We start from the raw sequence: 27661 nt of genomic DNA on the forward strand, positions 1-27661 counted from the left end.
GCAGCTCCTGTGCCCCTGCAGTGGGGCTCAGCAGCACTTTAAGCCACTCTCACCCTGCATTGCCCAAGGGCTGCTCTGGCAGCGCCCTCAGCTCCCTCTTGGCCCTTTCCCTCCATGCTGCCCTGGCAGCTGAAAGCCCAGGGGGTGTCTGGGCTCTCAGCCACAGTTGGGTTCTGCTGCTCCAAGCCTGGAGCTGCCACGCTGGGGAACCCACAGCTGAGAGCTTCCCTGGAGTGCAGCAAACAGAGGGCCTGGCAGGAGGGGAAAGGGCCCTGAGGTCAGGCCAGAGAGGAAGGAAAAGGGGAATGGGAAAGGAGTGAAGAGAAAATTCACAGGGCTTGAGAGCTGAATCTTCCCTGCAAACTTTGCATCCAAGTATTGTCCTGGATTCCCAAAAGATCAATGGTGTCTGAGTTTATTATTAAATAAAAGATATGTTCATTGGCTATTCTGAGCACTGATGATTTTGGGATCTGAAGGAAAATGGAGTATATGACCATGATACTAAAAAAGATACATATGCATATAAAAATGTAGGAATCAGAAACACAATATAAAAAAATCAAAGATCAAATAAATTCTGGCACCTCATTTTGAAAGTAAGGAATCTGTGCTACATGTTTGCTAAAATTCTTTTATATGTACTTTTATGTGTAATACAAGCATACAAAACTTCAGAATGGCATTTTCAAAAGCACTGTGTCTTCACCATGTTCTAACAGTTTTCCAAACAGCTGTAGACAAGAAAATATCAAAATTCTGGAAGCTCTCAAGTCCTTTCATCTCAGTCAAATCCTGAAAGAAAATCTAAGTTATGTGTCTTCTGAGAAATAGGTATTCTATTAAGGAGACTTTTATAATATTCTGTTAAGGAGACTTTTGTCTTTTAATTTTTAATCAGCTGTCCAATACTGGAAAGAAAACAAGATCTTTATTGTGGCCTAGAATGGTAGCAGAAAGAAGAATTTAATAGACTCTATTTAGAGGTTCGTTTTTCTTACTGGTTATTTTTGCTGGAATTGCCTATCTGAAAACAGCCAGAATTGCTCTAATAGAGTGATTTCTTCCGAGAGAGTAAGAAGGACAGGAAAATACAGGTCAGTCAGCCTTGCCTCTGTCCCCTGACAGGTGGTGGAGTAACTAATCCTGAAAACCATTCCAAACAAGTGGAGAAGTTGATTGGGAGTAATGGTTACCTACCTGTGGAGAGTTTTGTTCAGACATGGCTTATAGAAAAAGGCCATGATTCATATACAGCTGGTTAAGCAGTAAAAAGATGCTGTAAGTTCTCAGCCTTTTACCTTACGAGAAAAACAATAACACTGTGTCCTTGGTTAAATGATGAGAAAAACATGGTGAAAAACATGGAGTCCTTGAGGCTAGTCAATAACAGTCAACAGCAGGATATGAAAAACAAGTATTAGACTCAACAAGAAACCACAGGTATTAGCAACAAAGGAGGGGCTGGCATGTAATCTGTAACCAATGATGAGCTCGGTTTTTGCAATATGTATGAGCTTACTTAACACTACTATAAAAGTATGTAAGCTGGATCAATAAATTTGAGACCAATTATCATCAATAGGATGTGCAGGTCTCCCTTCACTTTCATCACGTACCTGATGGCCATGATAGGGCAGCCAAACAGATGGATATGAGTGGAGCAATGGATGATGTCTACCCCAGCTTTACCCAAGCCTTTGAGACAGTCTCCTACAGCATCCTTAAACACAAACTGCCAAAATGCCCAGTGAGGAAGGCTGAAAAATGGATGAGGACTGTCATCAGTGGCACAAAGTAGAGCTGGAGGCAAGTCACGACCCCCAGGGGCTGATGCTTGGGCAGATACTCTTTAATGTCTTCATTCATGGCTGGGCTAGAGGAGCAGTTCACCCTCAGCAAGTCTGCAGACAATACAAAGCTGGCAGGAGCAGCTGATAGCCCAAATGTTTGTGCCATTCAGAGGCACCTCAGAAGGCTAAAGAATTGGCCTGAGGAGAATCTGATGGAGTTAAAGGAAGGGAAATGAGAAGTCTTGGACCTGGGCAGGAATAACCCCAGGCATCAAGAGCTGCAGTAGGCTGACTGCCAGGAAAGCAGCTTTTATATTTTCGGTGCCTTGGTGCTTTGGGGCTGTGCCGCAAAGCCAAGGCAGAGGGATGACTGCAGCCACAGAAAGAGGGGGTTCGCACCGAGCCCGGCCAGCCCGGAGCCGCCCCCCCCGCGCTGTGCCCTCAGCCCCGGCTCTGCCGCGCTCGTCCCCGCCAAGGCCGGCCCGAGCCGGGGCGCGCTGGGCACACATGGGCCCGAGAGCAGCGCCCCCTCAGGCCGTGCTCTGCCGGTGCAGCCGCGGCCGTTGCGCTGCGGGCGTTGTGGCCACAGTCGGCGATCGGCGCCATGGCGGAGCTGCCGCTGCCCACCAAGCGAGAGGTACTCAGTGCTATAAGTAAAAAATCTGCCACCTTTTTTAAAAAAAAGGTTGCAGAGTGAAGAAGTTAAACCCGTTGCTGCCTAGGATGAGTTCTACCTGTTTGGTATTGTAATCACCAGTTGTTTTTGTTAATTACTCGTTTTGTATCAGGACCATCCTGCCTAAAAGCCAGGTTGATAGCTCTTCTCACAGTGAAAGGAAGAAACATGAAGGGGGGACATCAGAGGGCATGCAAAATAACTTTGGAACCAGCATGCCATGGGAAAGTCACCCCATCAAAGTTACCAAAAGACACCCAAAACAACGAGCCAACACAGAATTAAGAGATCAGAGTGATATCTGGACGTGAGTGTCGTGGTTTGACCAGAAATGGGACATCTGGGATATGTTGTTTTTACTGTAGTCACCAATGGGTGGTCGGATTTTAAGATGAGCACTTGGTTTGACTAGTGGGGTATTGTATCTGCCTCTTGATACTACAAACCCAAGGAGTTAAAAGCAGGGCTCTTGTCCTTCAGAGCGCTCTTGGGATTTCCGGCGTGAAGGAGTTGGGTCTCCCTCCCCCGGCCCAGTTGCTGGCTGGGCTGGGGGAGGGGAAAGCCACGTGGCCCATCTACAGTAGGCCTGGATTCGGTGGAAGGGTGGGGGAGCATCGAGCGACCTGTTTATTCCCCCCCCCCCCTTTTTGGAGACGGAGAGAATGCAGCCTGTGCTGTTACCTTGAAACTTGATATCATGTGCCGGCAGCACGGCTGAGAGCAGAAGGGGGGGGCAGTGAACCTGGGAGAGCTTTTAACCCTTGTGGATAATGAGAACTTCACGGAACATTACCTTTCCTAGGAAAGGGATAAGAGTGGAAGATGAAGGAAGAAATAGGCCAGTAAGGGGGTCTGGCAGAGAGAAAGAGAAATGTTGAATGAATGGAGGAAGATGGAGTGGCAATTTTGCTGGACTCTTTTGTGTAGCCATGGACTGTTTCCTGGTGATACAGAGGCTGCATTGCAGGGGGAAGCGGAGGCTAGGAGCCAGGAGAGTTTGGTGTTGAGACCCCTCGGCCCCAGGGGGTATAGAAGAAATGGGGGGGACAAAGGTCCCAGAGGTGAAACTGTGCTCTGCTTGGAACGAGACGAGGCATCCTTAAAACGGTCCACCCTGAAAGCAGGCCTCTGCCCCATCCCATGCCTGGTGGTGAGAGCACCTTGGCATGGAAAGGAGATGTCACGAGATAGCAGGACTCTGGGCGGTGCTAATGTGACAAGAAGTCCGTGGTACAAGGAAGGACTCCGTCTACTCTTCATGAACTGAAGATTTGATTTTCTAAAGGGTGGTGCCAGACCAAGTGTGGATAATTTTGGGAAATGAATTGTACTGGGGATCTGGAGGAGGAGGGGGAAGTGTTTCTGTGTAGTTTTCATTCTCCTTGTGTTTTCTTTTTTTTGTGTGTGTGTGTAGTTTAGTTAATAAACTTTTCTTTATGTTTAAGTTGGAGCCTGCTTTGCTTATTTCCTGGTCACGTCTCGCAGCAGACCTCAGGGAGGAGGTATACTCATGGGGGCTCTGGCTTTGCCAGGCCCAAACCATAACAGTGAGGAACAAAGTACTGAGCCTGCAGTGATGCTGAGAACCCTTGTTGTTCCTCGCCCTGAGCAAAGACCTCACCTGGAGCCAAGACCCCGAGAGCTGTAACATGGGGTATACACCCACTGAGAGTTGTAACATGGGGTAACCCTGAGAGTTGTAACACGGGGTATACACCCACTGTCCCTGTGAGGATGAGACCCCCAGCTCTGCCCCCTATGGGACAAAGCTGCATTTTCCTCCTCCTCCGAGTCACCCTGGGAGTGTCAAGGGAGAAGCCACGGACACATCAAGCCTCCCAGCCTTGAGCTGTTCACTTTTAATAAAGGCATTAAAGGGAGAAAAAGTATCCTGCCCTGTTTATTTCAGCTGGGCACTTGTCCAGGATAGCCACGCCCAAAGAGGACACCAGAACTCGCCATCTTCAACCTCCAGGACAGCTGGCTTTCAGGACCAGAGAAGATCGGCTTGGGACCAGTGACGCAGGGAGCACTGGACTGGTGAGAAATATCCGGCGGCAGGAGTGGGGGTGAGTGAGTCTGTGTGATTGAGACAAAGGCTGGCAGCTCAGACCCTCAGAGCGAGGGTGGACCTCTTGGTACTGCGGTTTCAGACTCCTGCAAGGGAGCCGGCCGGGAACAGGGGGAAGCGAGTGAAATCAGCGTGAGTGAGTCGTCTCTTAAGGGGTAAAAAGGCCCCCCTCTGGGTGTGTGGAGGAAATAGTGTATGAGTGGCAGGCACCCCCAAAAGTCCTGACAGAGGGAAGTCAGGCAGATTGCAAGTCTCAAGAAGGAGACTTGCTCACAAGTCCTGCAGGCACATTAAATCCTGACAAAGTGGTCAGGCACAAATCCCAGCGAAGGAAGCTGGGGTTTGTTTTTAAGTCCTGGTACAGTAAGGCCTAACATTTGGAAACTAGAAATCAGGCAGCTATTTTTCCTGACAGAGGGGAGTCAGGCACGAATCGGGCTCTTACACTGAGGTTTCGTGGTTTTAAGTTCTGATAGATATAAGACCTGACATTGGTAAAGTTAGGCAATCAAGAGATCAGGCAGTTGTTTTAGTGTAAAGTCCTGAGCATCAGGCAAATCTGAAGTTCAGTGGAGGAGGCTGAAGCTCCTCAAACAAGATTTTTCTTGAGATTGCCTGTCAGTAGAGGCACGTTTGGGATTTTTCTGTTGAGACCTGACAAATGGGAGGTTGTAAGAGTAAAAAGACAGGCAAGATATGGAGCAATATACTTCCCAATAGTCCCTTAGGAGAACTGTTAGAGAAATGGGATTCTATAGAGGCCACGGAGGGATTATATAAGGTGAAAATGATCCACTACTGTGTAGAAGTCTGGCCAGAATTAGAGGTGCAAGGAGGATGGCCTTGGTGTGGGACAAGGGACAAGTGGATGTGTCAACAACTGAGTCACTATCTGACAGTTCAAGGAGATACCAATACCAAGGAATTAATGTACGTAGCTTGCAGGTTAAAGAGTGCTATTGGGGATGAAGGTGTGCAAATTTGTAAGGTGAGAAGAAGAAAGAGGGGAATGAAGGAGGGGATGCTAGAATTGGGAAAAAATGGGACCCCCTGCATTATTTGCCTCCTGCTGCCCCTCCACCTTACAATCCTCTTCCTCGGGCACCTCAAATGGCAGGTCCAGTTCTTCCCCTAGTTGCCATCTCATTATTGCGTCCTCTAATTCCTTCTTCTACCTCTTTGGCTTCCCCTTTGGTAGACCTGGTATCTCCCCTAGTAACCACTCCCTCACCATCCCCTTCAGCTCCTCCAGTTCCTTCTGCATCACCACAAGTGCCTACTCCACCTGCTGCATTCTCCACCCCTTCTCCAGCTCCACTTAATATGTACACAAGCTCTTCTCTCCCTCCTAGTGCTGTCCATTTACCTCCTCCTAGCTGGGACACAATGATCTGCAGAAAGTTCAGGGTAATCCTGATATCTCTCAAATCAGTAGTTTGGCATCTGAAGATGGGCCATACTGTAGTACCAGATCCAGGACCTCCAAGGTAGAAAGATTTTTTCCCCTCAGAGAAGTTCCTATGGGAGGAGTAGTGGGAGGTGCTGGCTTTGTGAATGCTCCCCTAACTGCTTCTGAGGTGAGAGGATTCAAGAAAGAGTTGGGGCATTTAGCTGAGGATCCAGTGGGCATAGCCAACCAAGTGGATCAATTCTTAGGTCCAAATATCTAGACTTGGGGGGAGATGAATTCCATTCTAAATATATTATTTTCCCCAGAAGAGGTCCAGATGATTAGGGCGGCTGGCATAAGAATTTGGGAGAAAGATAACCGTCCAGGACCCCAGGTGCCATCAGGTGAACAAAAATTGCCACTAACAGATCCCAGCTGGAATCCTAATCAGGAGGAAGGGAGGAAGGCCATGATGGAATATAGGTCTTTGATAATTCGGGGGATCAAAGAGTTGGTTCCCAAAGGAACTATTACCAAATTGGCATTTGAGGGTACAAAAGAGAGGGTACATAAGCAGATGAAGCTCCTGCTGCTTGGCTTAATTGCCTAAAGCGAAACTTCCAATTGTACTCTAGAATAGACCCAGACACCACAGAAGGTCAAGTGCTACTGAATGTCCAATTTGTTACCAAATCTTGGCCTGATACGTGGAGAAAACTGGAAAAGATTGAAGATTGGCAAGAAAAGGACTTTAATGAGTTATTAAGAGAAGCATTGAAGGTGTATTTAAGGAGAGAAGAATAAAAAGCAAAGGCCGTGGCTAGGATCATGGTTGTGGTAGCTAGAGAAAGTGTCAGGGCAAGCAAAGTAACAAAAAGAATGGGCGAATCCACCACCAGGAAGAAGCAAGGATAGGTCAGTACTGTCAGGTACAAGAAGGATGGACAGACCTCAAGTCCCTTTGAGTGAACGGCGCTGCTATTATTGTGGAGAGACAGGACATGTCAGGAAGTTTTGTAGAAAGCTCAGTCTCGAGGATGCAAGAGCCAGGGAACAAGATAATTTAGGGAAGATTCTTAGGGGTGACGATTAGGGGTGTCAAGGACTCTATACTTTGGGGGTCCTAATGCAACATCTAGAAGAGCCCTTAGTAAACTCTGAGGTGGGACTCCTAAATGAAGAATTTGAATTTTTGGTTGATACAGGAGCAGGTAAGTCCTGTCTCAACAAAGTACCAAAAAGTATGGAAATTAGGAGAAAATTTTGTGAAGTGTTAGGCACTGAAGGGAAACCATTTAGACCATCAGTGATTGAAGATGTAAAAATAATCGGAAACTCTAGACAGTGTGAAGCCAATTTTATTTATCTGCCTAAGCTAGAAAAAAGTTTGTTAGGAAGAGATCTGCAAGTTCATTTGGGGGTTGAGATTGTCCCAAGAGAAAGGAGGATGGTGGTACAAGTAATGAAGTTATCCCAAGGAGATGTCGCAGAGATAAACCCGGAGGTGTGGGCTGAGGGGGGAAAGCGGGGCTTATTAGATATTCAACCGATAACAATAAAAATGCAAGATGATACTTCACTCATACAGGTTAAACAGTATACGATTTCCCTAGAAGGAAAGAAGGGGCTTGCCATAGTTACTGAACAACTGGTGGAGGAGGGATTCTGGAACCCTGTATGTCACCACATAATACCCCTATACTGGCAGTTAAGAAAGCTGAAGGGAAATATAGGCTTGTGCAAGATCTGAGGGAGGTCAACAAAAGGACCATTGCCAGACATCCAGTTGTGCCCAACCCGTATAGTCTCCTAAGCCGAATTCCAAGGGAACATGCTTGGTTCACTGTTATAGATTTGAAGGACGCTTTCTGGGCGTGTCCTCTGGCAACAGAATGTAGAGACTGGTTTGGCTTTGAATGGGAGGACCTGAGTACAAAAAGGAGACAACAGCTCATTAAGGTGGACCTGATTACCACAAGGGTTCACTGAATCCCTCAACCTCTTCGGACAAGCCCTGGAGGGTTTGTTGGAACAGTTTGTCCCTGAAGAAGAAGTGCAGATGCTGCAGTATGTTGATGACCTGATAGTGTCAGGGAAGGGAAAAGATCAAGTCAGAAAAACTAGAATTAAGCTTTTGAATTTTCTGGGGGAGAAAGGACTAAAGGTTTCCCAAGAAAAGCTACAGTTCGTGCAATCAGAAGTAACATACCTGGGGCACATAATAGGAGGGGGATATAAGAAGTTAAGCCCTGACAGAATTTCAGGTATTTTGTCTTTCCCAGCCCCAGAAACAAAGAGAGATGTGAGAAAACTCCTGTCCCCATTCAGATATTGTAAGTTAGATCAATACATGCAAAGTGTAAAATTTTTATACAATAAATTAGTAGCTCCAGATCCACTAATTGTGACAGCTGAAGATGACCAACAACTGGAGAGCCTAAAAGACAAATTGTCTTCCGGCCTGGTCCTAAGCTTACCAGACCTCAGGAAGGGCTTTGACCTATTTGTGAGTGCTGAATGAGGTATAGTCTATGGTGTACCAACTTAAGAGTGGGGAGGTTGCAGAAAACCCATGGCTTACATCTCCAGATTGTCAGATCCAGTGGCTAGAGGCTGGGCAGTGTGTATACAAGCAGTAGCAGCGACCGCTATCCTGATAGAGGAAATCCAAAAATTGACCTTACAAGGAAAAATTAAAGTACATACTCCTCATGACCTTAAAGCAGTACTGGGCCAGAGGGCTCAGCAGTGGCTAACTGATGCCAGAATATTAAAATATTAGATAATACTAATGAACACAGATGACTTAGAATTTATCACATCCAATGCCCTCAGTCCAGCACAATTTCTAATGGGAGAGCCTATAGAGAATTTAGAACATGATTGCCTTGAATTGGTTAACCTCCAAACAAAAGTAAGAGAGGATTTAGAAGATCAGCCTCTAGCAACTGGAAGAATCTTGTTCACAGATGGCTCTTCGAGGGTAGTAGATGGAAAAAGGACTTCAGGTTATGCCATCATAGAGGGAGAAACTTTACAAATTGATGAAAAAGGGAAACTACCCCCAAAATGATCAGTCCAAAGTTGTGAAATATATGCCCTGAAAAGCAGATTAGACTTACTGGAGGGGGACTGGGAACCATTTATACAGACTCCCAATATGCATTTGGGATAGTTCACACATTTGGGAAAATATGGGAGGAGCAAGGGTATCTAAGCTCAAAAGGAAAAAGCTTAGCCCATGAGAACCTGGTCAGATCAATATTAGAAGCTCTACAGAAACCAAGAGAAATAGCAGTGGTCCATATAAAAGGGCACTAAAGAGGAGACAGTCTTGAAGTTAGAGGGAACCAGCTGGCTGATCAGATAGCAAAAGAAGCAGCTTTAGAACCAGGAGATCCAGTGAAAATATTTAAAGCAGATACTACACCTTAGAAGGCAGAAATAAGAGAAGAACCCATATTTAGTGAAAAATAATTAGAAGGTATAAGAGATTTAAAGTTACACCAAGGGCAACAAAGGGAGTGGTTAACTGTAGTAGTGTGTTTGTTAGGTTTATTGTGTGGCTCCCCCATTTTGTATTGTTCCCCCCGTTTTAGGTAAATGGTTTTGCCCTTCCCAGTTTTCCCGCCATTGGCATTAACTATCATTTAAGTTATATAATTCCTCCTCCCCCTTTTTTCCTTATATGTGGACTTTCTCTCCTCCTTAGGCCCAGTCAATCACCCCCCACTCCTCCTAGCTTTCCAGAATCTTCTTCTCTCGGGGGGTTGTGGTTGGCTGTGGTCCCGGGGCCCCTCCTTTACCTTGTATTCATTGGTTTCCCCTTTATGTTAGTTAAGTTCATCCCTCCACCCTTCCTTATTGGTTCAGTGTAAACCCTTCCTTTGTACACCCACCCCCTTTATAACCTCGTTTCATCCCCATTTCAGGGTCTCTCCCTGGATGTCATCTTGGGTTGCTCATTAAACCTGACTTGACCCCATCGAGAGTCCAGTTCCTTATTCCAATCGCGTTGGCGGCGAGATCGGTCCGCAGGCGAGCACAGCCCGAGGCCCTCAGACACCGAGGGGTGCTCACATTAGATTGCAGCTGGGTGTCGGCCTACCCTCTGCTAGCCGGACACTGACCACCCAGGCCAGATACACCCTCGCCGCAGTTAACCTCAGATGTTTTTGAACATTTGAACAGGTGTTTATGAACAAAGCACTGGCTCAGACAGTGCTAACTACATAAATTAACCCACGGGGGAGTCCAAGGACTATGTGGTCATCTCCTAAGAAATAACCTATGCATGGGCATATATGGCCTAGCAAAAGCAATTACAAAAGGGTGTTTAATTTGTCAAAAAGCAAACCAGAAAGTCATGAGAAAAGTAGCACCTGGAGGGAGAGAATTAGCTTTAAGACCTTTCCAGAGCATACAGATAGATTTCACTGAGATGCGCCCAGTGCAGGGATACAACTACGTCTCACCCATGGGGTGGAAGCTTTCCTGACTAAAAGGGAAACAGCCCAACTCATAGCAAAAGTAATCCTGGAGAACATTATCCCCAGGTGTGGAATGATGAACACCACAGACTCAGACCAAGGTCCACATTTTGTGGCCCAAACATTGCAAAATATAATCGGAGCTTTAGGAATAAAACTGAGATTACATACTCCGTGGCACCCCCAGAGTTCTGGGAGGGTGGAAGCGATGAACAAAACTCTCAAAAATTAACTATTAACTAAACTGATTGAAGAAAACAAAAGGTATTAACTAAATTGACTGAAGAAAACAAAAATGAACTGGCTAAAGTGTTTGCACCTAGTGCTTTTGTGCATCAGAACAAGACCTTGGTCTGACATAAAGATTTTGGATTCTTTGATCATGGGGAAACTTTTACAGCATCTTCTCTGCTGGAACCAGATGGGGTACACCTCTCTGTTAAGGGCAAAAGGTTTTTAGATCATGAACTGGCAGACCTCATTGAGAGAGCTTTAAACTAGCTTTGAAAGGGGAAGGGGAACCAGCTGAGCTATCTGGAAACAGGCCCAAGAATTGCAAGGCTGAATTAGGGTGAAGTCAGTAGCCCAGATGAGGTGCATGTATACCAATGCATGCAGCTTGGGCAACAAACAAGAAGAGCTGGAGGCCATGGTGCAACTGCAGAGCTGTGATGTAGTTGCCATCACGGAAACATGGTGGGACGACTCACATAACTGGAGTACTGCACTGGATGGATACAAGCTCTTCAGGAGAAACAGGAAAGGTAAAAGAGGAGGAGGGGTGGCCCTTTATATTAAGCAAACTTTTGATGCCATCAAAATTGAAACTAAGGAAGATGGAGTTGAATGTCTATGGGTAAGAATAAAGGGGAAGGCCAACAAGGCTGACACCATACTGGGAGTCTGTTATCGTTCCACCCGACCAGGAAGAAGAGGTAAATCACTTATTCTATAAGCAGCTCGGTAATGTTTCAAGATCATCAGCCCTTGTTCTTGTGGGTGACTTCAACCTACCAGACATCTGCTGGGAACTTAATACAGCAATAAAGAGGCAGTCCAGGAAATTCTTAGAATGTATGGAGGACAACTTTTTGTTGCAGCTGGTGGGTGAACCCACCAGGGGAGAGACTATGTTAGATCTCCTGTTTGCAAACAGAGATGGGCTGGTGGGAGATGTGGTGGTTGGAGGTCACTTGGGGCAGAGTGATCACGAAATAATAGAGTTCTCAATATTTGGTGAAGTCAGGAAAAGCACTAGTAAAACTCTTGCACTGGACTTCTGGAGGGCAGACTTTGGCCTGTTTAGGAGACTTATTCAGAGCGTCCCTTGGGAAGAAGTCCTAAAAAACAAAGGAGTTCAGGAAGGGTGGGCATACCTCAAAACAGAGGTCTTGAGGGCACAGGAACAGACCATCCCTGTGTGCGGAAAGATCAGTCAATGGACTAAACGTCCAGCCTGGCTGGGCAAGGAGATTTTGGAGGAACTTAGGAATAAAAAGAGGATGTATCAGCGTTGGAAGAAGGGTCAGGTCTCTAAGGAAGTATTCAAGAAGGCTGCTAGAGCATGCAGAAAAAAAATTAGGGAGGCCAAAGCCCAGTTGGAACTTAGAATGGCAACTTCTGTAAAGGATAATAAAAAAATGTTTTTACAAATACATTAATGGTAGAAAGAAAGGTAAGACCAGCCTTTCTTCTTTATTGGACAAAGGAGGGTACTTAGTATCTGAAGATGAGGAAAAGGCAGAAGTGCTTAATGCCTATTTTGCCTCAGTTTTTAGTGGGAAGATGACTTGCCCTCAAGACACCTGCCCGCCTGGGCTGGTTGATGGTGACAGGGAGCAGAATGGTCCCCCCATTATCCAAGAGGAGGCAGTCATAGAACTACTGAAATGCTTGGATATTCATAAATCTATGGGACCAGACGGGATCCACCCCAGGGTAATGAGAGAGCTGGCAAACGAGCTTGCAAAGCCACTCTCCATCATTTACCAACAGTCATGGCTCACTGGTGAGGTTCCGGATGACTGGAAGCTGGCCAATGTGATACCCATTTACAAAAAAGGTGCAAAGGAAGATCCTGGTAATTATAGACCAGTCAGCCTGACCTCAGTACCTGGCAAAATAATGGAACGGTTTATATTAAGCGCCATCACGCAAAATTTACAAGATGGCCAGGGTATCAGACCCAGCCAGCATGGATTTAGGAGGGGTAGGTCATGTTTGACCAACCTGGTCACCTTTTATGACCAGGTAACCCGCCTAGTGGATGCAAGGAAGGCTGTAGATGTTGTTTACTTGGATTTCAGCAAGGCCTTTGACGCTGTCTCCCACAGCATTCTCCTAGACAAGCTGGTAGGCCGTGGCTTGGACAGGAGCACTCTTTGCTGGGTTCAGAACTGGCTGCATGGCCGGGCCCAGAGAGTGGTGGTGAATGGTGCTGCATCCAGCTGGCGACCAGTCACCAGTGGTGTCCCTCAGGGATCTGTACTGGGGCCAGTTCTGTTTAATATTTTTATTGATGACATGGATGAGGGTTTAGAGTCCTCTATTAGCAAATTTGCAGATGACACTAAGCTGGGAAAGTGTGTTGATCTGTTAGAGGGACGTAGGGCTTTGCAGAGGGACTTGGAACGATTGGATGGATGGGCAGAATCTAATGGGATGAAGTTCAAGAAGTCCAAGTGCCGAGTCCTGCACTTTGGCCACAATAACCCCCTGCAACGATATAAGCTAGGGACGGTGTGGCTGGACAGTGCTCAGGTGGAAAGGGACCTGGGGGTGCTGGTTGACAGTCGGCTGAGCATGAGCCAGCAGTGTGCCCAGGTGGCCAAGAAGGCCAATGGCATCCTGGCCAGTATCAGGAACGGTGTGGCCAGCAGGAGCAGGGAGGTCATTCTTCCCGTGTACTCAGCACTGGTGAGGCCTCACCTGGAGTATTGCGTCCAGTTCTGGGCCCCTCACTTTAGGAGGGACGTTGAGATGCTTGAGCGTGTCCAAAGGAGAGCAACGAGGCTGGTGAGGGGCTTGGAACACAAGCCATATGAAGAATGACTGAGGGAGCTGGGGTTGTTCAGCCTGGAGAAAAGGAGATTCAGGGGTGACCTTACCACTCTCTACAACTTCCTGAAGGGTGGCTGTGGTGAGCTGGGCGTCGGTCTCTTTCTCCGGGCAACAACAGACAAGAACAAGAGGACAGTCTCAAGCTGCGCCAAGGGAGATCCAGGCTAGAATTAAGGAGGAAGTATTTTACAGAAAGAGTGATCAAATACTGGAATCATCTACCCAGGGAGGTGGTAGAGTCACCATCCCTTGAAGAGTTTAAAAAAAGACTGGATGTGGCACTTGGTGCCATGATCTAGTTGAGATGTTAGAACATGGGTTGGACTCGATGATCTTAAAGGTCTCTTCCAACCTAGAATTTCTGTGATTCTGTGATTCTGTGATACTCCTCTATTACAGCGACCTGAGTGGGTCGCTGGGGTGAGAGAGAAGGACGAGAATCTTGTTTCTTGATCAGAAGGCTGGATTTATTGATATAAGATATATAATACATTATAACTATACTAAATAGAATAAAGAGAGAAGTTGCAGAGCTGCTAAGCTAAGCTAAGAATAGAAAAGAATCTAAAACAAAGTTCTGTGTCCCAGGACTCTGTCCCCAGCTTGCTCCTGTGATTGGCCCTTAATTATAAACACATGGAACATGAACCAATCACAGGTGCATCCTATTGCATTCCACAGCAGCTGATAACAATTGTTTACATTCTTCTTCTGGGGCCCTTGCTTCCCAGAAGATGCAGAAATCTGAAAGAAAGGATTTCTATGAAAAAATGTCTGTGACATTCCTCATCACTAATTTGTCTGTGTTGACCGAGAAAATGGTTGGACTCACATTACGAGAATAAAAGGGCCAGTCTCACCCCCAGGTATGGGACCAGATTCGACATCAGCTTCTTCCTCTGGTATTGGACCAGATTCCACACCACTCTCATCTCCGGGCACTGGACAAGAGTCTACCACAACACGAGTTAATTCATCTGAATATTCTGTTATACAAGTACCAAAAGGCTTAAAGTTGACTCTCAGATGGAGGAGTCAAAAGACTGATGAACTGTATAGGAGAAGAGTTTAGTATCAGAGCCTTAACATATCTTAAAGTGTTTCAAGACAGTTCGGTGTAAACTATGTTGGTAAAAAGTTTAAGACTGTAAATAAGTAATTCTGGTTAAGTTCCCCAATTGAGTTCCAAAGACTCCTGGTTAATCCTCTACAGAGCACTCCCCTAGGAGAAACCAAAATTAGTAGAGAACAGACCAAGAGAGATTTAACCAGAGAAACGGGTCAAAGATACTCTAAAGAGCTTGGAAGCTTCCTCTCAGTAAAATTCTCCAGAGGCAAGGCCGGGTGGGCAGGCTGTGCAAGATGACCCATACCACACTCTTAGGAAGGGTAGTGCTGTGGTAAGAGGCTGAAATCTAGGCTGAAATCTAGGCTGAGATGGCTTTATGCTATGTTGTAATGTAACACCCCCTTGGCATTTCCTTTTATTCAGAAAGCTGTTAACATCCTGTCTCCATTGTCCTAACAATGTACTGAGACTAATGTGCTAAATAAATAGCTCAGGACACTAATTCAGATCTGCCCTGTCTTCGCTCATTTGTATATACCTGCTGCAGCAGGTAGTAATGATGGCTCTAATTGCTGGTGGTGCTCTGGGGAGCCCAGGAGAGCTGGGCAGTGAGTGCTACCAACCATTCTATGAGGAGAAAAAGTTAGCTCCTTGTCTAGAGTCCACACCAATTCTAACCCTAACTGTGTTAACCTCTCCCAATTGGTCCTTTATCAAGAAGATAAGAGAATGTATTAGATAGCCCAGAATACTGCCACTTTTAGGCAGCAGCTCCTGGGAGAGTGCCCTGTAGGAGAAGCCTGGTTGCGCTTTGAATGTGATGCTGCTGAAGCAAGCTTAGATGTAGTAAAAACAAAAAAAATGGTAAAAGCAGTAAGAAAGATGGTTTGTAAAAGGTATTAAGCAGTAAAGAATTTCGCTACCCAGTGGATCCCAAGAGATCCAAATAAATTAGGAGTCTGTTGAGAGAAAAAAGAAAGAGACAAGTGTATCTACCATGAAGTATATGAATTTTATGAGTGTACTGAAAATGGGATAAACCCCTTTTGGAAAATGAAAAAACTGTGTAGATATTGAGAAGGCCCAACAGAAACTAATAACACATTTCAGGAAAGCCCTAAACACCTGGTTTTGATCTCTGGTACTACAGCATAAATAAATTGTCAGGAGATTGGTCTGGCAGCTGCACCGCTAGAATAATAAAACCAGCTTTCTTCTTATTACCCAAAGCAACTGGATCAAGTTTAGGAGTTCCTATATACAATGATTTAAGAGAAATCAAACAGAAGAGGCAAAGTGCAATAGAAATGGAGAGAATCCAAAATTGTAAGAGCCAAGTTCAGACCCCAATATGTTATGAACAAAAATTCAGTTGATTTTTTTCTGTGAGAAAGAAGGTTACCACCACTGCTGGGCTGCTGTTTGTATTATGGTAATTACGGGTCGTTGTTGTTAATGGTTGTTTTTGTATTAGTAAAAGCCCTGGCTGGGGCAAGGTAATGGCCCTTCTCCGAGACAGTAACGGGTGGGGACTTTCCCCAAACAGTGAGGAGAAGAGACCTGGGGGGGAGGGGGTTATGCAAAGTGACTCTAGGACCAGCATGCTGTGGGGAACTACGGCTCCAAACGCACGGAGAAAACCCCAAAAACAATGAGCCAAATAAGAGTTGAGAGACTGGAGTGATGTCTGGACGTGAGGAGCCGAGTGCTGAGCCTGCAGAGATGCTGAACACCTTCAGAGCCCCTCTCGCCCTGAGCTTGGGAGTCGTCCTGAAACCAGGAGTGGGCAGGAAGGAACAGAGAAAACTAACATCGGACGGAATCACCACGCCCTAAAGGCTCCCACGAGGACGTGATTCCCCAGCTCTGCCCCTAGTGGACAGAGCTGCGCATATCCTCCTCCTCTGAGTCGCCCTGGGAGAGACGACAGGAGACTGCAGCCCCGCTGAGCTGCCCAATCCCGAGCTGACCACTTTTAATAAAGGCATTAAAAAGGAGAAATCTCCTGGCCCTGTTTATTTCAAATATCTATGTTAAACAGAATCATCGGGCTCCAGGACGTATTAGAGGTAAAGAAGGCAATCATTAGAAACATCTCAAACGAAATAAAAACCTAGCATCTGTAAATAGCCGAGAACAAACTCTTACACTTGATTCCAGTTGGTGGGATAACCTATGGATTTTCAAAAAGGATTTAGGAGAAAAAGTAGCTTTCCTCACTGTGTGTATACTTGGAAGATTGCTCTTTTTACTATGCTTACTTCCTTGCTTCATTCAAATAGTAGTATTGGCCGCGCAGACCAACCTAAAGATCTCAAAAAATTTTAACGTGAAGAAACCAAGAAAGGTAACAAAGTTAAGTAACCAGGATTACCAGAGTGCTCAAGAAATTTATAATCAATGCAAAATATTAAAGAAATATGATGCTCATGAGTCAGAAATTGCAAGTTGATGCGAGCTTAAGTTTAAGCTCGTTCAAAGAAAAAGAGGGGGAACTGCTATAAGTAAAAAAATCTGCCAATTTTTTTAAAAAAAGGTTGCAGAGTGAAGAAGTTAAACCAGTTGTTGCCAAGGATGAGTTCTACCTGTTTGTTACTGTAATTACCAGTCATTTTCCTTAATTACTCCTTTTGTATCAGGACCATCCTGCCTAAAAGCCAGGTTGATAGCTCTTCTCACAGTGAAAGGAAGGGACATGAAGGGGGGACATCAGAGGGCATGCAAAATAATTTCAGAACCAGCATGCCATGGGAAAGTCACCCCATCAAAGTTACCAAAAGACCCCCAAAACAACGAGCCAACACAGAATTAAGAGATCAGAGTGATGTCTGGACGTGAGGAACAAAGTACCGAGCCTACAGAGATGCTGAGAACCTTTGTTGCCCCTCACCCTGAGCAAAGATCTCAGCTGATGGCAAATCCCGAAAGTTGTAACACGGGGTATACACCCACTGCCCCCGTAAGGACAAGACCCCCAGCTCTGCCCCCTATACGACGAAGCTGCACTTTCCTCCTCCTCCGAGTCACCTTGGGAGTGTCGACGGAGAAGCTGCGGATGCATCGAGCCTCCCAACCTTGAGCTGATCACTTTTAATAAAGGCCTTACTAGGAGAAAAAGTATCCTGCCCTGTTTATCTCACTCAGGATCCCACCAGGAGCTCTATGGGGAGCAGCTGCCTCCGGCCGAACGGGAGGTGCTTGGGATCCAGCCCTGCAGCTTCCAGCAGCTCCACAGGGAGCAGCAGTCCCCAGCCCATGACCCCTGAGGTAGGAAAAGAGTTGTAGCCTTGTTTTTCCAAAAGGTCATGAAAAGTGACCGTTTGAAGTAATTTTCCACAAGGCTCTGTCATTCTCAACCAGAAGTTGTCAAGCCTACTAGGAAGGGGCACCTAGGAGGCCAAAAGATTCTCTGGCTGGTTTTCCTGTGTGTTTCCCATGATGTTTGATCCACAGCAGCACTAGAGCTCTGTGTCCTACAGCCACGTTGTGGAGCCTGACCAATGTGTTTGGATTCTTGCAGCCACCCCGGGCACTTCAGGGCCCAGCGCTCCCGCTGGCAGTACAGTCTGTGCAGCACGGACAGCCTCCAGCTCAGCACAGAACGCACCTGGGGAGGAGGAATGGCCACCAGCAGATCTAGGCCTTGCCATAGAGAAAATGACTTGGGAGATCAGCAGGTCCCTGTCTGAAAGATCTCCCTCTGCTCAGGTAATTCCATTGGATGGGGATAAAAGGGGTGGACTGGGAGCTTTTGAACCTTGTTACATGCCTGAGAAGCAAAGGCTTCTTTAATTGAACTTATTTCATCATTATTTAGTTATTGAATTATTATTGGAAAAGAAAGATTTCCAAAAGAGGAGATGAAGAATAAATGAAGAAGAGGTTTTATTTGCTGGGAAAGAGGAGAAGAGTGTTTGGAGAAGTGGCGCTGAAGGCCAAGTGTCCTGTGCACGGAGGGGAATGCCAGAGGTGCCTCTGTTGCAGCAGCAGATGTGGGCTGTGCCTCTTTTGGGTGGGAAGGCCAAGGCAAAGCAAGGGCTGGGCTGCAGCTGCTGCTGCTGTGTGAGCCCTGCCGTGGTGTGGGCGCTCCCAGAGCCGTGGCTGGGGCTGGGCTGCAGCTGCAGCTCTCTGTCCTTTTGCAGATTATTACACATGTTGGCCAAAGAATGTCTCTCTTTCTGTTGATGTGCTGACCCATTGCCTGCAGTACATGATTATGACTCAAGGGGAGAATGGGATTTTTTGGATTTACCAATACCTTATTCTCAAGTGGATGACTTTTGTCTTCTGTAAAGTCACACATGGCAGTTTTCAGAAGCATTTTATTCCATAATAAAAGGAAACATTGCAGGCTGGGAACCAGAATCTTTAGGGTTCTGATAGACAGGCTATGGCAGAAGAGATAAATACTCTGAAACTGGTCATAGTGAGAATATCTTTGTGTCCAAAGGTAATTTGCTTCATTGTGGACATTTACTTCCTCAGTGGAACAGAAACACTACTTGGTTGTCTGGCTTTTCCTGCCTTTTGGGTTGTTTTTTTTCTACTCTCCCGTTTTACAGATTTTTGCCACTGATCACAAATGTGATCCTAGAAATACCCTGGCTGCATAAATGTTTGCTTGGGTGACACACATGGGGCAGCAGCAGAGGGCTCCGAGAAGCAGCACCTTGTGATGGGTTGTGTGAGCGGTTGGCTGGGGATGCTGAGACTCCCAGGCAGAAATGTGTGCTTTGTCTGTGGGTTTGCAGCACACAGCCCTGGGCAGGGCTGGGAGCGGGCTCTGCCCTTGCTGGCAGCTGTGCTGGCAGCAAGGAGAGCCCTGGCTTTGTGCTGGCTGATTTCTCACAGCTCTGGGATAAGGCAGGGTCAGAGCGTGAGGACACATCCCCTCGCTTGGTGTCTTCTGGTTTTCTGTATTCCCCTTTTGTCTCAAAGGTCATTCTGTAAGAGCTTCAGTTTCACCTAGGTCCCCTGAATCCTGAGTTTAAAAAGCTTGTCATGTCAACCGTGGGGGCAGTGTTCCCTCCTCTGTGCTCCATGTCCTTTGGGAGTGGAGAAGGAGTTATTGTATCCCTGATATGATTCCAGCAAAATAGTGAGTGATCTTCGGGTTCCTTTCTTTCTGTTTTTCTGCTCAGGGCAATGTTGGTGTTGGCCCTGATTCTTCAGGCGGGGAGCCTGTGAACAGAGCTGCAGCAGAGGGAGCTTTGCCTGGCACCAAGAGCTGCAGGAACAGTTCCCAGGAGCCCAAGGAGCCTGGTAAGGACAGAGCCCACACTGGTTTAGAGAGCTGTGAGATGGCTGCTCTGAGCAGGGTTGGTGCTTCCTGGTGTCTTGAGTTCAAATCCTGCACGGGCACAACCTGCCTGAGCCCTGCCCTCCACGCTTCTCCAGAGGCTCTGACACTGAGTCTTCTGCTGGGGCAAGAGAGCAGGGAATAAACCTGACCTTGTGGGAGTTGTGTCACCAAGCCAGGTGTCCCAGTTTTGTGCTGAAGTTGGTAGATAAATTTGCTGCAGGGTGCCAGGGGAGGCCAGGCTAAGCGACTCTTGAAGGAACAGGGGAAAAAAAGAGCAAAAAGTCAAGATAGAAGTCCAAATCACAGACTAAATGTAGTAACAGTCTGCTGGTATTGGTCCTGACCCACAAGAAAAATCACAGTAACTCCAGTAACAAAAGGAAAAGCTTGAATGACCCCTGATTAGGGAGGCCTAAGAGGAGAGAGAGAGCACTGTGGATCCACTCCTTAGCCAAGCTGGTGCAGCCTGCAGGCCTCATAGGGAACTCTGTCCCTCCCAGCCCTTCCTGCCAGAGCTGATGGTCGAGTTGCAGCAGCTGCTGCTCACTGCAGAGGGCAGTCTGTAGATGCCAGGTAATGGAGCTGGTTCATGACTCAGCTCCCAGCACCTTCAGCTTCAGCCATTTCAGTGAGGACTGAGGTCTCTGTCAGCACAGAGAAAGAACAAGGCTGGGCTTCCTTGTGGCAGCTGGGACTGTCTGTGTTTCAAGCTCTCCTGAGTGCCCTTTGCACTGCAAGTGCTGAGACTATTGAGATACTTGAATGTTTTGAAACACACTTTTGAACACTTGGAATGGTCCCTGTTCTTTTAAGGGCAGATTGCTTCCAATTGCCAAGTGAGAGTCTGCCTTTCAGGCCATCTTTGACAGCCCATGGTAGAAGGACAATTGCTGCCCAAGGGAAAGGTACAGAAGGGCCAATATTGACTGAGCGTTCCCTTTGCTTCCCAGATGGCATCTGACCAACATCTCCAGGAGGGCTGCCCTGCATGGCAGGAAGAGACAGGAGAGAGCCTGTGACGATCGGGCAGGTAGAATTCCTCTGTTTGTAGATATGTTTATAGATTTCTATGGTTCTATTTATTAGTGGTTATAGTTCCATTTATGATAATGTTCTGTTTATATGGGCATATATTGATATATCTGTATAGTTAAATATGAATATGTATACAGTTAGAGAAGTGATATAATAATATTTTATTATAAATTTACATTTATAGATTTTCAGAGTTAGACAGATTGATGTTTGTGTAGGCCCAGGCTGCATCTTTACCTCTTTCCCCCCTCGGCTGCCTTTTTCACCTCTTGCTTTTCCCCCGGTGCCCCGTGTCCCCTGTCCCTGTGCTGGGTCCGAGCTGGCGGCCGGGCCGGGCGGAGCAGCACTTCCAGCCCCGGCTGTCCCTGGAGCGGTGGGAGCTGCCGCTGGCCCCAGGCACTGTCCCCTGAGGAGCTGCTGAAGGACGGTGAGACTGAGGGGGCTGAGGGGGCTGAGGGGGCGGTGGCGCCCAAGGGACGGTGACCCTGAGCTGCTGCTGGGGCTGAGGGCTGTGGGGCAGCCGAGGGCCATGGTGGCACTGAGGTGACAGGGAAGTGGCACAGGCTGAGGGGTGGCGGGTCTCAGGGGATGGGATGGCTCAGAAGGGACTGAGGGGGGTGAGAGGACTGTGAGGGGCTGAAGAAACTGAAGGGGGCTGGGGCTTCACCGAGAGCATGGCGGGGCTGAGGGGATGGAGGGGGCCAGCAGGGAGCACAGAGGGCTCCGGGACTGCAGCTCTGTCAGGCCTTGGAAGCAATTCCAGAGCCTCCACTTTTGCCCCAGCTGCAAGGAAGACCTTGAGGACAGCCAGAGACTGACGGGAGGCAGCAGGGAGGAGCTGAAGGCCAGCAGCAAGAGCAGTGAACGGGGACCTGCTGCTGCCAGCCTGGAGAGAGCCCGGGTGAGGCCACAGGCCCGGGCAGGCAGGCTGGGGCTGAGGCTGCCGTGGGCTGCGGCCGTGGGCACTGCCCGGCGGGGCAGGAGCGGGCCCTGCCCGTGCTGGGGCTGCTCAGCGCAGCTGCCCCGGCTGGCACAGGGGCTGTCCTTGGGCAAGGCAGCTGTGCCGGCAGGGCCCGGGAGCTGTGCCGGCTCTGCCGGGCTGCCGGGGCTGCGGGACAGTCCCGCCGCGGCTGCGCTCACCACAGCCTGGCCCGCTCGGCTGCTTTCTCTTTCCGACCCTCCTGGGGAGGCTCTGACATTTCCTCTTCCCTGATGGAAGTGCAGCTGCTGCCAAGGGAAAGGTCCCCATACTCATTCAGTGTTCCCTTTGCTTCCCAGATGTCCCATCTGCTGTCGCTGTCCAGGAGAGCTGCTCTGCACGGGAGGAGGAGACCGAGGGAGAGGCTTTGAAGGTGGGGCAGCTGGAATCCCTCTGCTTGGAGTGCTGTTTACAGATACACAGACTTGAACGTAGACAGGGTTTATTATGTGTGTATTTCCCTATGTGGGTTGGTATTTGTATGGGTTTATTTCCATGTGTATATTCTTATATTTATGTGTATTTATTTTGCCATGAATGTATCATATATATATATGTATGTAAATATATACATACATGTTTGAAATTAGTTATATGCGTATAAATTTATTTATGTATACATGGATATTGTTATATCTGTGCTAATTTCTATTTCCTATGGATACAGTTGTGTAGGTATCACTTTTGATATAATTTTTGTTATATGGCTTTTAAAATAGGAATATTGTTATTTGTATAGATACATACATCTATTTTTATATGTATATTTATCTGTTTCTGGATGTAATCCTATTTACATATCTATGGAGGTATTTTTGTCTTCCTAGATGGGCTTAATCTTTGTAGTAATATGTAATAAATTAAGTTGTTAAATGCCTAATTGATCCTTGTGTATAGTGAGTTGTTTTAAAGGTTGGCAATAAATTAACTGAAGTTGGTACTTGTGTATTATTACATAGACAGGTTGTAATAATATATTCAAATTCTGTTTTAAACCTAAATTGAAATTTGTATAGTTCTGTATTGTCAGCGCGGGTGTAGCACTTTGTAATAAATGACATTTTTTAACTGAAATTGATTCTCATGTATTTGTGGATCAGCAGTGTGGCTTATTTGGGCTGGCGGTAGAGCCACATGTTGTCTCAGAACTCGCTGCAGAGGCCTGCTGAGAAAACTCCAGGGCTCCACTGAGAGTAGAACTCCAAGCAGGAGCAACCCTGGCAGGAGAAATCATTCACAATGAAGAAAAGAGAGAAAATTTGGCAAAGCAGATGTGGGGATACTCTGTGAGGCTGATAATGCTCTGAATCACCCCTGCCTAGGCACATCTTCTGCAAAAATGTTTTGTTAAAATCTGAGCACCTCCCATGAAATACAGATTGCACTTTCCCCTTCACTTACCTTGATGTGTGAGTGGAGACACTCTCTCCTTATCACTGACAATTTTTGCCCTTCAGCACCTCACATTAGATCAAAGATGATGTACTGCCACTTGGCACCATCAATGAAAACAGCCCTGCCCTCGTGGCAGTGTTTGCAAAGTCTTCCCTCCTCCTGTCCCCACATGTGACAGACGGAACCATCCCCTTCTGTCCAAACTGTGCTTGGGCTGAGTGAGGGCTCCAGGAGCTCAGGAGGTGCAAGAGCACCGCACGTGGGAAGGTTTAGCAAAGCTTCCTAAGCACCAGTAAACTCTGGGTTTGCCAGTCTTGCCCTGCAATATTGTCCTACTCAGGAATGATCCTGGAGGACACTGTGCCTCCTGCTCACTCAAGTAAAGTTTGTTTTCTTCAAGGCTTGAATAGCAGAAAATGAAAATTGTGATTTTTAGAGTGAAATTCAGGGGTTGGTGCAGCTGGGTTTGCTCCACTATTTGCTGTGGAAAGTAGGGTAAAAGCTTTAAATTCCCAGCAGAAACTGACTACCAGCCCACACAGACCTGAATGAGGCCCGGGCTTGCTGCACGCTGGTCCAAGGGAAAAGCTGGAACCAAATCCCCTTTTATTGCAGAGTCTGTACTGGTGCCTCCAGGGCTGTCTGTGGTAAGACACAGCAATCCAGCCAGAAACTGTGGATATGAGAGCTCCAGCTGCAACCTGCTTCTCCAGGATGAGGATCAAGGCCAGCCCGAAAGTCTGGAAGGTGCTCTGGGCACTGGAGAAGGCCACGCTGTCCTTGTGCAGGGATGGCCCTCAAAGGGGACCTCACACCTTGTGCTGCTGACCAAGGGCAGCTGGTGGCCTTCCACAAAATGCTTCTTTTGTCCAGCTCTTGGAAAAGTTCCAGCCAGCAACAATCCCTGCTGCTCACACCAGCCCTTTCCAAGCAGGAGGAATTTCAGCAGCCGCCTGACAGCTTAGTGGCAGGAGAACAAAATACTCAGCTGAGCATTATCAGCTCTCTGTCAGAAGCCACATCCTCAGCCCCTCATCTCCTCCAGTTGTCTCAGACATGGAGGAAGCAGCAGGAAATCTCTGATCCTGGAAGGGAAAGCAGAAGGAGGAGAGGCAGTGGCCAGTCCCTGGGGCCTTGGGAGCAGTGAGAGCCATCCAAAACAGGATCTCTGCTGAGCTGTGGAGATAAGAGATAATGCTCTGTGTGAGACTGGAGCTATCTGTCAAGGTGAGCATGGAAATCTGACCTTGCAAAACAGAGGAAAAGGTGTCCTTGGGTATTTGCCAAACTTGGAGGAGCTCTGAGCCACCTGGTCTAGTGGAAGGTGTCCCTGCCCCTGGCAGAGGGGTTGGATCTAGAGGATCTTTAAGGCCCCTTCCAACTCAAGCCCCTCTGTGAGTTTGAATTACAAACCCACAATGACAAAGAGAACACAGCAAACCTGTTTCCACGCTACATTATTGGAGGTGTCTGCAGTCACTTGTGTCACCTGGAGACTGATTTGGATCTGGAGAAATTTTCATGATCCCCCAGTATTTCGGTGTGACTTTCCTGGTTCACGGCCCCAACAGATGCCAGAACAGATTATCTGCAAGCACAGAATTGGTTAAGCTGCCTGTGAACCTGATGGGAGAAGTGTATTCATGTTATTGCAGCGTTTACCCTGTACAGGTGATATTTGGTTTCTGTTTTGAAGATGGAATGTTCTTGCACAACACTTGTATATGCAGAAATACTGGCTTTAAATCCTAATTCCATCCTCACACAAGGATTTGTAATCCATCAGAAATGTTTAACACAGAGCCATATTAGCTTTGGGCTCGGTGGTATGGGTTGTTTAAAGTGTGTGATGAGTAATGGCAGCTCTAACAAATACCACTCTTGTTAATTTGGGTCTGCCCTTTATCAACCCTGTTGCATAGAAATCCCTTCTTTACAGGACAGACTAAATGAAATTCCTTCATCCAGATGAGAATTTTGCAATTCAGGCTGATTACAGGGGAAGGTTTCTGTTATTGTGAAAAGACAATCTAGATAACCTGTTCGCTGTACATCCTGGAGGGGCTTTGCAGTTAAGAGTGAAAAGGAAAAAGACATTTCTCTTAAGAAGTGTCTTGAAAGAGCTTTTTGTATCACCAGGAGCAGCTACACTGATATTGACCTCCACAATTAGAAATGCACAACAACCACTTAGGTGACTTAATCTGGCCATGATTTTTAGCAGCAATGCCAAAATCTCATCAAATATGTTGCTATCCGTTAAACAAGGAAGGAGAGCACCAATACCAACAATTCTCATCAGCCTTCTGAGTTGGAAAGACCATTTAATTTATGCTCCCTTAGCTGTCAGCCTAAACTCTGCTGTGCAAACCTTAGGTCTGTGTTGGACCTTATGAACTTCTTGGGCATCAACTCAGGTGCCAACCTGCTACAAAGCCCTTCAAGCACCACACTGATTTAAAGTGGCAGGACTTCACTCTTCCAGCACAGAATTTTTTTACTTGCTCCTGCAAATAATTTCCAGAATGGAAGTGAAATCAGTGCCTGGCTATCTGGATGTGATAGGATTTTCCTCCTGTCCCAACAGACAACAGGGGAAAGATTTGTTTCTATTATACCATTACATCTAAATCTTTGGTTTGAGAGCAAAAGGAAAATGTTCCTTTAAGAGGTAATTTCTGCCTGGACTTTTTGGCATGAGGACAAACTGTGGTGTGCTGGCAAGAGCAGCACTGTCCCTGTGGGTGCAAACGCCCTGAAGGATGAACAGGCTGCTGTCACAGGGACCACACCTGCAGCATGAAAACCCACCGTGCCATTAACTCGATGCAAACTACATGCAAGTGACACAGCTCTGCATCCTCAGCAAGGACTTGCCTCTGCAGAGATGTTACTGACAGACTCGGCTCTTGTTTGCAAGTGCTGTTAAATTGTCACAGAAATATACCACCCCTCCCTCTCTTGTCCTCCTTGGCATCCAGCTGCTGAGCTGCTGCTGAGAAAGAAGAGGCAGAGTCCTTCAGGGCAAACGGGGACTTTCCAATGGGCAGAAACTTCCTCCTGTCTTTTGTTTTCATTGACAACAGAGGGGTTTGTCTTCAGTCCCTGTGTCAGCAGGGAAACTGCGCCTGCCCATCACACCTAGGATCTGAAAAACCTGGATTTTTATTGGTGTAAAACCCAGGGTGGCCTGACCTTCTGCAGGAATGTGGAGAGAAGAGTCAAAAGGGATTCCTGGAATGTTGCAACAAGCAGATAGTGGTATTAAACATATATAGATAAAAAGGCATAAAAGCATGTAGAACTGATGTAAACCTAATAAAAAGAAGCATTTTATTGTAATAAAGAGTGAGGGTTGCAGAGCACAGTGTGAGAAATAGCCACTCACTTTTCATAGTTCAGGAAAGTTTATAAAACCTTATCAAAAATACAACACAAGACTGAATAAAGAAAAAAGGTTACAGCACCGGCAGCAAGACTTTCCTTGCCATGTGCTCAGCCCCCTCACACTGGAGGCTTTCCCTTTTTAACCCTTTAACCCCTCCCAAAGTTCTGTCCTCAACCCTTTCTTCACTGCCCAGTGGTGGAGATCTCTTCCTCAAATCCTGACTGGGGGTCAGGTGTCGCCATAGCGACAAGCCAGCCCTCCCAGATGTCCCAACCCCAGCTGTCCTTTGATAACCACATGAGGGGTACAGCGTAACTATAACTCTGTAAACTTTTCTTAACTTATATACATGATATTTGTCTATTAATTGTGAGAGTCAATCATCACATCATTCATCTATCACAACAGAAAAAGAAGTTTCTGGTGGAGGGACACTGATTTTAAAGGTAGGACCAGCTCTTGAGGTTTGATTTGTTCCCTCTTTCAGAGTACAAGGAAATCATGGTGTTCCAGAGTAGAAGCTGGTGCCAAAAGTTTGAGAACAGGGTGTGATAAGATCACCAGAGTATTTTATCTGTATCTAGCAAGAAGCCCTGCAGAGCTTCTCTTTGGCTTTGACTGAAAGTAGAAGTCCTGTTTTTACCAAGAATTTTGATCTCTTGGTGTTTTGGAGGAAGAAAAAGAAAACAGAAAACCACCTGAAGTCTATATTGAGGTGAGGTGTATCACAGAGGGCTGAGGGCTCACCAAGGCAAGAGACCCTCCTGTAATTTAAACTGTTCTTCCAATAATAGCAATAATTTCTCAGCACATGTTGATCTCAGCAGGCACTATATTCTCTTTTCTTGTTCTGGCCTTTCACATATCACTAAGGAAAGGTGAGGCTGTGTCATTCCCATTTGGATTTTTAATTCTTCAGAAGTCAAAACTGAATTCAAGTCAGGTTTATTAACCCTACAATTTACATACTTCTAAAATCTTGTAGCCTTTTATATTTGCCTGGAGATTTGAGC

The 27661-nt window shown here is 46.7% G+C and overlaps 1 long non-coding RNA gene across 1 annotated transcript; it reads left to right on the top strand.

Annotated features, from left to right (window-relative positions):
- Positions 1-21179: 21179 nt before the first annotated feature.
- Positions 21180-22325, top strand: LOC131096142 (uncharacterized). The gene is made up of 3 exons (XR_009115965.1): positions 21180-21313; positions 21670-21787; positions 22165-22325. It is a non-coding gene; the product is annotated as an uncharacterized LOC131096142 (long non-coding RNA).
- The last annotated feature ends 5336 nt before the right edge of the window (positions 22326-27661 follow it).

This window comes from Melospiza georgiana, chromosome Z, assembly GCF_028018845.1.
Source record: "Melospiza georgiana isolate bMelGeo1 chromosome Z, bMelGeo1.pri, whole genome shotgun sequence".
NCBI lineage: Eukaryota > Metazoa > Chordata > Aves > Passeriformes > Passerellidae > Melospiza > Melospiza georgiana.